General features: G+C 38.9%; 1 protein-coding gene across 1 annotated transcript in view; it reads right to left on the reverse strand.

Annotated features, from left to right (window-relative positions):
• Nucleotides 1–1,859, reverse strand: part of LOC102211492 (rho-related GTP-binding protein RhoC-like) — a 20,251-nt gene extending 18,392 nt beyond the window's left edge. The window contains exon 1 of the mRNA XM_005732531.1: nucleotides 1,721–1,859. The gene's annotated coding sequence lies outside the window, so the exon portion shown is untranslated. The remainder of the gene's footprint in view (nucleotides 1–1,720) is intronic.
• Nucleotides 1,860–8,388: the final 6,529 nt, after the last annotated feature.

Here is an 8,388-nt window from a genome sequence, read left to right on the forward strand (position 1 = left end):
CCCCCGCCCCCCAAAAAAGACAGTTCAAGGCACTTCTCAAACCCAGAAGCGATATCCCTCTTTTACACTGTCTATGCTTCTGATTAATAAGTGGATTGGGTAACCAGTCGATCGACAGAAAATTAATTAGCAGCTAAGTTTGATTTATCATCCTCATTCAAGCAAAAACAATAAGCATCAACATGGCTCTTTGCATGCAACATTTTACAGACCAAACGATTAATCAAGAAAATAACTCTCAGCTTAATCAGTAATGAAAATACCGCTAAGGATGCCTTTACTGCCTTTGTAGCTGGTTATTATATTTACACTGCTTAAACTCTTTGTGGAATCTTTGCTGTGATTAATGCTGCAATATAAACAGTAAGAAATATGTGTAATCTGGGTTATCATGTTTATCCAGCGCATTATCGGAAAACCTTGCAATGCATTAATTAATGCTATGTTTTAACTTCATAATATCTGTATGGATTCTGAGTGTGTGTGTGTGTGTGTGTGTGTGTGCTCTTTCCCGTGTGCATTCAATAGTATATACACTCCATCGTCTACAACAATATCCCTACTCTCTCAGCCCTAACACTGTGGATTACATCTCGTCACACGGCCACATCCTCTAATACCTCAGATCGGGGATTTCCTTTACATTTCCCTGCACTGATTTTGTTTTGCTTGTTACACTGGGCAACACTTTCACTTCTGTCCACTACCTGCTTGGTCAGCAGTTCTGCTACAAAAAAAATGCATATATATATATATATTACATCATTCTTCCACAAAAATATTGACACACGCGCGCGCAGTGGACAAACCGAGAAGACCCGTTTTCGAGGACTCTTCACGTGCAACATCCTGAGTGTGCGCGTCAGCCTCGAAAGATGGGAGCAGCTGAGTTGAAGAATAGCAGAGTTTTGCAGATTTGACTCTGGCGCAGACCCAAATACCGGCAGTGCAGTTTTGTTATGGTGAACATGCCAAGACAAGGGAACAAGTCGCTGTTGAGATGTGAGGGTCTGCGCTACAGAAGCCGAGCAGCACAACAAGGGTGTGGTGACTGCCAGAGAGGAATTTCCTCGGGACAGACGAATGTAGTCTTTTGGGGTTTTTTTTATTTTAGTTCAGGTGAAAAGGACAGACTTCTGTCACCAAATATTAATAATTACATTTTTAAAAGCCACACAGTCGGTATCATGTATTCGAATAATTGAGCTTTCCGAGTATTCCTGCCTAAAAGAAATAAAGAAAAAACAAAAAAACATTTTGTTCCAGCTTACTGGACAAACAGGTTCTCAAACAGAAAGAACTTTCTCACAGCAATTAAAGACGGGCTCTAAGGCTCCACAGTTAAAGTCCATTTAGTTCAATTGCGCAAGTATCGAGTGGGTAGAAAGGCAACAACAACATCTTCTTTAGGATATGGTTGGAGAAAAACAAACAGGTGTGCCCTCCGTGTGTCCTTCTCCTTTGCCCCATTTTAAACATAATAATACGAATAAACGAACAATAATAACCTTAAAGACTGCTGGAAAACTTCTAAACAAGTAACAGGTTTCAACTCACCGAGGTGCTGCTGGAATCCTAAATGACTAAGGTTATCTCTCCACTGGAAGCGGTGCTGCTGCTTAACTACTTTTCCTTTTAGTCTCAAGCGCTTTATTCACTCTACACGGCTCTCGGAGCTCCAGCCGAGTAAGCGTAAGTATAGAAGCATTTATTTCCTTACCTCTCTCAGACGTATCCTCTCAAAGTAGCGAAGAGCTCCGTGTTTCCCCTCCTGTGGTCGCCCTTTTTCCTGAGGAGCCGTAATCAGAGTGAACGGCCGAGAAGCAGCCTACAGATAACTGACTAGACCCTCCCTCTCAGGTGCATTCAAAGACCGCTCGGAGACACAAAGTTCTTTTGGTTTCAGGTTCAGGAGTGTTTCGACTACCTGCTATTTTGTCAACAAGCTTGTTTTCGCCACTTGAAAAACAAAAGCAAGCTATAACTATCATAATTATGTATAATTATCACAAATTTGTCACAAAATCGACTGTCTAACTCAAGGTTCTGAGAAAATAAGACGAATGGGAAGAGCAAATTGAAATTTGGAGTTATAAGGTAGAAACTTTGAATTAATGACTTGAAATTTTGACTTATGGGTGGCAAAACAAACAAACAAACACGCACACACATACATATACACTGATATGCACACCAGAGGCGTACCCTAACCCAGGAGCCCAGCATGAGCAGAGGTCTCTTTTTTTCCTCTTGAACTTTCCCATTGTAGTGTATATTTCAGTGTTTTTTCTGTAACGCTACCGATCTCCGACCTGTATCCCCATGTGATGTCTGTGTTGTGTGTGTAAAGTCGGGGGGGATTCTATTTCACTGCAGGGCAACCTGCACGTGGCGAATAAAGCCTTGATTGATTGACTGATTGATTGACAAACAAACAAACAAACAAACAAACAAACAAACAAACAAACAAACAAACAAACAAACAAACAAACAGGAACGCTTCTGGTGGAAACAGCTTTCCACAGTGCTGTGTGTAAGACAGTAGAAATGCCATTTCCATTGTTTCTTCTTTTATTCAGTAGATGGTAAAGAACAGCATGAAATTCTCACATCAGAGATTCTAAAATGTTTGCAATTTTTGCACTGGAATGAAGATGCAATATACAATTCTTATAAATTTACAAACTACACCATTTGGCAATGCAGGCAAAAGCCAAATCTTATACAATGTGTTAACGTATACTCCATGCAACATAATACTCAATGTGGCTGCCCCTATTTTCAGATGTGAACAAGCAGTGATGAAAGCTGTATTAGTGGTTCTCATCACTTTACCTTACTGCAAAAAACAAAACAAAAACAAAAACTCTGCATCCCTTTGGAGAAAATAAGACACTTTCGGCAGAGAGTGAGACACGGCATTCTTCTCCCAATGCTGAGCTTTAAAAAGTCTAACTGCACTTAAACATCGCACAGTGTTTTCGGGTGCCACCGCCTGCACGCTATTGGCTGAACGGATTTAACCGTTAAATTGGCCCTCCCCTTTACGGTTAAAGAATAATGACATCATTTGTGTAAAGATTTTGTTTTCTCGTTTGTTTTTTATGGATATATTAAGTCTTCATTATAATCTGCTGTCATTATTATTCTGTCCCCTCTGGTGCAGTCTAAAAAAATGGACTTTGACCCAAGTTATTTTCTCCCACAGTGCAACAGGAAACCACACAAGAGGGATTTAAGCTTTTTAACATGCCATTCCCTCAGTGAGGTCGCAAGTTCATTCACCCCAGGGTGCAGTACGCTGTGAAAACACAGCACGAGCTCCGGGGTAGGGTGAACATTTCACCTACAGTATGAGCATTATTAAGCCACAATAGCCTATTATGAGCACTCACAATCATATCATAACAGTTCTTTAAAAGTCACATTAGGGAGTTTAATGGTACCCAAAGAGAAATAGCTGGAAGCAAATTTCTGGTGCATTAGTGTAAAAAACAAAGTCTTAGTTGTTGAAACGTTGGAACCACAAGCCTCTACAAGATGCAGTATGTAATCTGGACAGCTCTCTGCAGTTTCCATGGTAATACCCACATACTGTAGTTTCAAATATAACGGTACACATTGGCACCTCCCCGTGCCACAGAGTACTGATGCTATTTCTGTAGGTTGTCCGGAAGGGGAGCTGCTGCTGGCTGATGTGTGATTACATGAGGAAGATGAGTATTTGAGATGGAGCCACAGTTTGTAAAAGGAAAGCTGCAAACAGATTTACATGTTTGCCTCCAGCTGCTTCTCCACAAACTGCTATTATGACCCATGCTAAATGGTTCATCTTGTAGCGTAATGTCTTTTGAGATGATGGTGCTTTGGACGCAGCAGTCTAGTGCTGAGAGCACCCCCCCCCCCTTTTTTTTTTTTGAATAGGCACACCCAAAGTCTGGTAGGATCTAAAGGAATCAAAGATTTGCAGTTTTAAAATTTAAAGTCAAGTCATTTGACTGGTGACTAAATTTGCTCAGATCTTTTATTTAGTGTGAGTTCGTGTTGTTAATTCGCTTTGACAGAGCTCAGTTTGGACATTTAAAAGACCTTTATACCCCTGCCAGACTATGAACTGCTCCATAAAACAGAAAGAAGCTTTATAGTTTGCAGTAGATCATGAGGCATATTTCTTTGGATTAATCGTGATAGCTGACCCTCCGTTTAACAACTGAGAGCCAAAGTCACAACATCGACAAGCTTCAGAGGCGTGACAGAATTTTGACGTCTGCATCTAGAAGCACTTCTTCATTTTTTAAATGTGACAGCAAAAAAACAAAAAACTAGCAGCAACTCAAATAAAACATGTCAACATTAACAACAAGGCTATAAAGACTCTGTTCTCTAAACACCGGCAGGGTCTGCTGGCTGCAATAAAATAAATATTGAGTATTCGTTGTTGTTATGGACCCGAAACAATCACTGTTCAGTGGTATGGATTATAATTGGTGTTTCTAGGATTTAATGCCACTGCTGAGTCTGACCAAAATACAGAAAAAAGTAAAAACAATTACATTAAAGGACATTCTGAGCAATGATCCCAGAGTGTGTCAGACAAATAATGGTAATCTTAATGCCCTTTACACTGGTGTAAATCTCCACATGTGAGTTACCTCCACATGTTAGGCTGGTGTGTGTGTGTGTGTGTGTGTGTGTGTGTGTGTGTGTGTGTGTGTGTGTGTGTGTGTGTGATTCCAACGTGTCGTCTTTAAATGTGCGTTAAATAAATTTGGATTGGAAAGGGAGTGAAAGAAAAGCCAAAGGAAAACTTCTGCTTTTGTGTGTGTGTTTGTGATGAACAGTCAAGACACACATCTTGTGTCAGACAATAAAACAACAAGCCTGAGCTGAGCTTCATCTGCAGTGTCCAGTATCACCAGCATAGATTGTTGCTCAGTCTGAATGACACAGAGGGGAAAATCTAACCACAGTACTAATAGTTAGCTCATACATTGTCACTAAAGGTCATTAATTTGGCCAAAAATGCTGTCATGACACTGATAATTACACGTCTTATGTTATTACAGTTGCATCACCGTCTACTTGACCCTCTGGGTCGTGAGCCAGCTTCCATAGGTTACATGCAGATTTCAGTCTTTCTTGTACCAACAAGAACTAAGTTACACAAGTCATGAACTGTTTGAATGTTAAATGAAATTACACTTTGTAATGTTGCATGAAGAAGCAAACTGTAAGATGTAAACTCATACAGAACAGTGCCGATAGTAGATTAATCAGTGCTAGCACATCACCGTTATACAGTTTTATAGTCTGTGTTAACCAACAGCTGGACCGTGCTTCAGACATAACAGTGAAATATCATCAGATGAAGGTAAATCTGCTGGTGCGATATGAGCAGACATGCTGTTATTCGCTTGGATTCATTTGGGGCGATGTTAGTGTCCACCTGGTGAATGTAAATGCAGTGGCTGTTGCTTCTCGCTCTCTAGCAGCTCGTGAGGGAAACATCTGGTTGTGATAATAATTTTATGACGTTGTGAGATTTTGTTCAGTCGTAATTCACAGCGATGTGCCCATAAAAATCAAAATATGACAGCAAAGATTTGAATTAAATGAAAAGGACACAGGTGATTGGCAGTGTAGCCGACGATTTTGCAGAAAAACAGAAAACACTGAAGAAAAAAAAGACAAAACATGTTTTAAAAACAAGAAGAAGCACTCTTTACGTTCGCCAAGGCAGCTCACTCTCTGACCAGTATACTTTTAAGTGAACAGTATGGTATTTTGCATATGTGCAAAAGTTTATAGTACAGTAAAAGTAACGCATTCTGGGGTCAACTTGAAAGAAATGTAGATGTGAAATGTAGATCAAAGGTCAAATGTGCTGTGATATTTGGATCCAAACTATAATGTGTTTATGCAAGTTCGACCTTACTTGTAATAGTTCAAAAGTAACCTTATATTTAGAATCCTCATGTTCCATTTCCTGTATGTTCATATGATGTCAATACAAACAGTAAGAAACATAGTTTTAATAAATATGGGATTATTATCACTTTGACCTTCAGCTCAGTCTATTGACCTTACAGGAGACGTCAGAGGTCAAATGTGATGTAATTTTTTAAATCTTCAAATGATTCTATTTACATGTGGACATCACACACCACACTTGTAAGAATCATAGCTTCTTACTGTCAATTTTTGACCAATAAATCACTGAGCTGACCGTGAAGACCATGGTGAATGTAAATTAAATTTGAACATGAGCCCGCTCTACACCCCGACACGGTTTTATCAGAATTCATTCAAAACCCTTTGAGCTCTATTTTGCTTGTAGAAATAATTATAATTATACCTCAGTTTTATATGTGATCATGGCCTTACTGTTAAAGTATTCAACAAGTTACTTTTGCAAATATACATATTTTTAATCATTTGTTCTGACAACTGTATTTATAACATACCTTTTACACTTAGTTCACTTTTCATTTCTCTTATTTCTAAAATGCACTGAATCCAGTCTGGAAGTACATTATGTTTGTGCTTTGTACATCACCAGTGCAGTATTGGTATAAACTAAATCATAAAAATTGTACGCGCATAGTTTAATAAATAGCCTTTGGTTGGTTTATTTATATTCCAGTAATTTATTTATAGTTCTTATAGTTTTCTCCTGCAGCATAAACATTGGATTAGTGTTTGTTTTCTATGCATTTCCCCAAACCTGCATACAGCAGGTAATGTATGGGGCTATTAGGGAACAATTTTACTTCATGGTTCTTTTGTTGCTGTGATTCCACTATAGTCACCATCTAATTAAAAGCTATGAAAATCAGTAGCTATCTGTGTGCTAAGCAGATAGTGTTCATTGGGTTTTAAGCTGCCTACACAACAGAAAATTATGAAACCAAACATTAAAGTGGAAGAGAACATAGCCAAACACTGAGCTGAAATGTAATGCAGATTCTTTTACCACTTTTCAAATGCTCACATTATTCTCACGCTATAATTTTTCATACTTTGTTGCTATTAAAAAGAAAGCAATTAAAGATGATCTAATGTTTCCAGAGTCCTTGGCTCTGTCAAATAAATGCTGGGCAGTATAACTTTTCTCATATTTTGAAACTAAAAACTAAATCATGGAGCAGTGCAGTATCCTGTGTGTGTGACATACAAAATTATAGAAAGAATAAAGCGCTATCAACAAAGTTGTAGATGCACCAACAAAACAGATAAAAATGTAGGCGTGTAAGAGGTTTTTTAACCTGTAGAGCTTCTGATTATATCTTTTGTTTCTTTTTGTTTCTACTTGCATGTCTCTTTTATTAAAGCAATTTTAAGAGCTTAGCTTGTGTGATATTGTTTAAACGGCCTCTTTTATCAACTTATCAAAGCTTAGATAATCCAGTATTGTGGTTATACAGTACCTTCACCCCAGGACACGACATTGAAAGTCAATGAAAATCTCTGTGAAGCCAAAAACTTGGCATTTCTCATCTTTTTCCCACGCGGGGCAGCACGGATCAGTGAACACAGAAAACAAGGGAACAAGCTTGAGGCTGCTGTGAACTACTGAGTCACCCAACATGTCCCTGGGGACGTTTACTCATGAGAGTGGAGCTCAGCTAGACGTCCTCGCTTCACCCTTTCGGCTCTATGGCTGCTGAAATGTGAGGACACACTGACACCCAGTGGTGTTAGAGACGTGGCGCAACAGGCATGTATATCAGTGTGTTAGACGGAGCAGTGAGGCACACCGATGACAAAAGACAGACGGGAATTTCATCAGCTCTAGTTTGATGCGACTTTTTATGGTTTTGCTTGGCTGCCACTGATCTCATAAAACAACCACCTGACATAGTGATAGAAGAAAAAGTGAGCCCACATCTTGGTCTATGCTTATCAGAAATGCTGTGAGGGGAGGGGGCAGCACATTACAACTTGAACTGTGGCTTGTGATAATAAACCAAATATTTTCGTTTTTCGCAATTCTGATCAGACAAAACCAGATTTGTGAAAATGACTCACTATGGAATTTAAACAAACATTGTTCACAGTGTTTGAGACCAAAAACCTGATCAGAGTAATCAGAATATACACGTGACACATCGATAATAAAAGGAAATATTGGGTGTATGTTTATGAAGACATTTTATCCTTTATGTGCTTTATCAGACTCTCAGTGGAACAAAACACTTTATCATGCATCTATGATTTGATCCTTTTTTTTTTTTTTAATCTATATGGCATCAACAGTGAATAGTGTATACAGGTCTGACCACCAGAGGGCCTTCAATTCCAACATTTAGATATTAAACTGAGCCCTTCTGTATGGATTTTTCTCTTCATGATTGCTTAACATTACACACACACACACACACACACACA

The sequence above is a fragment of the Pundamilia nyererei genome, unplaced genomic scaffold, assembly GCF_000239375.1.
Source record: "Pundamilia nyererei isolate P.nyererei 1_Seehausen unplaced genomic scaffold, PunNye1.0 scaffold00047, whole genome shotgun sequence".
Classification (NCBI taxonomy): Eukaryota; Metazoa; Chordata; class Actinopteri; order Cichliformes; family Cichlidae; genus Pundamilia; species Pundamilia nyererei.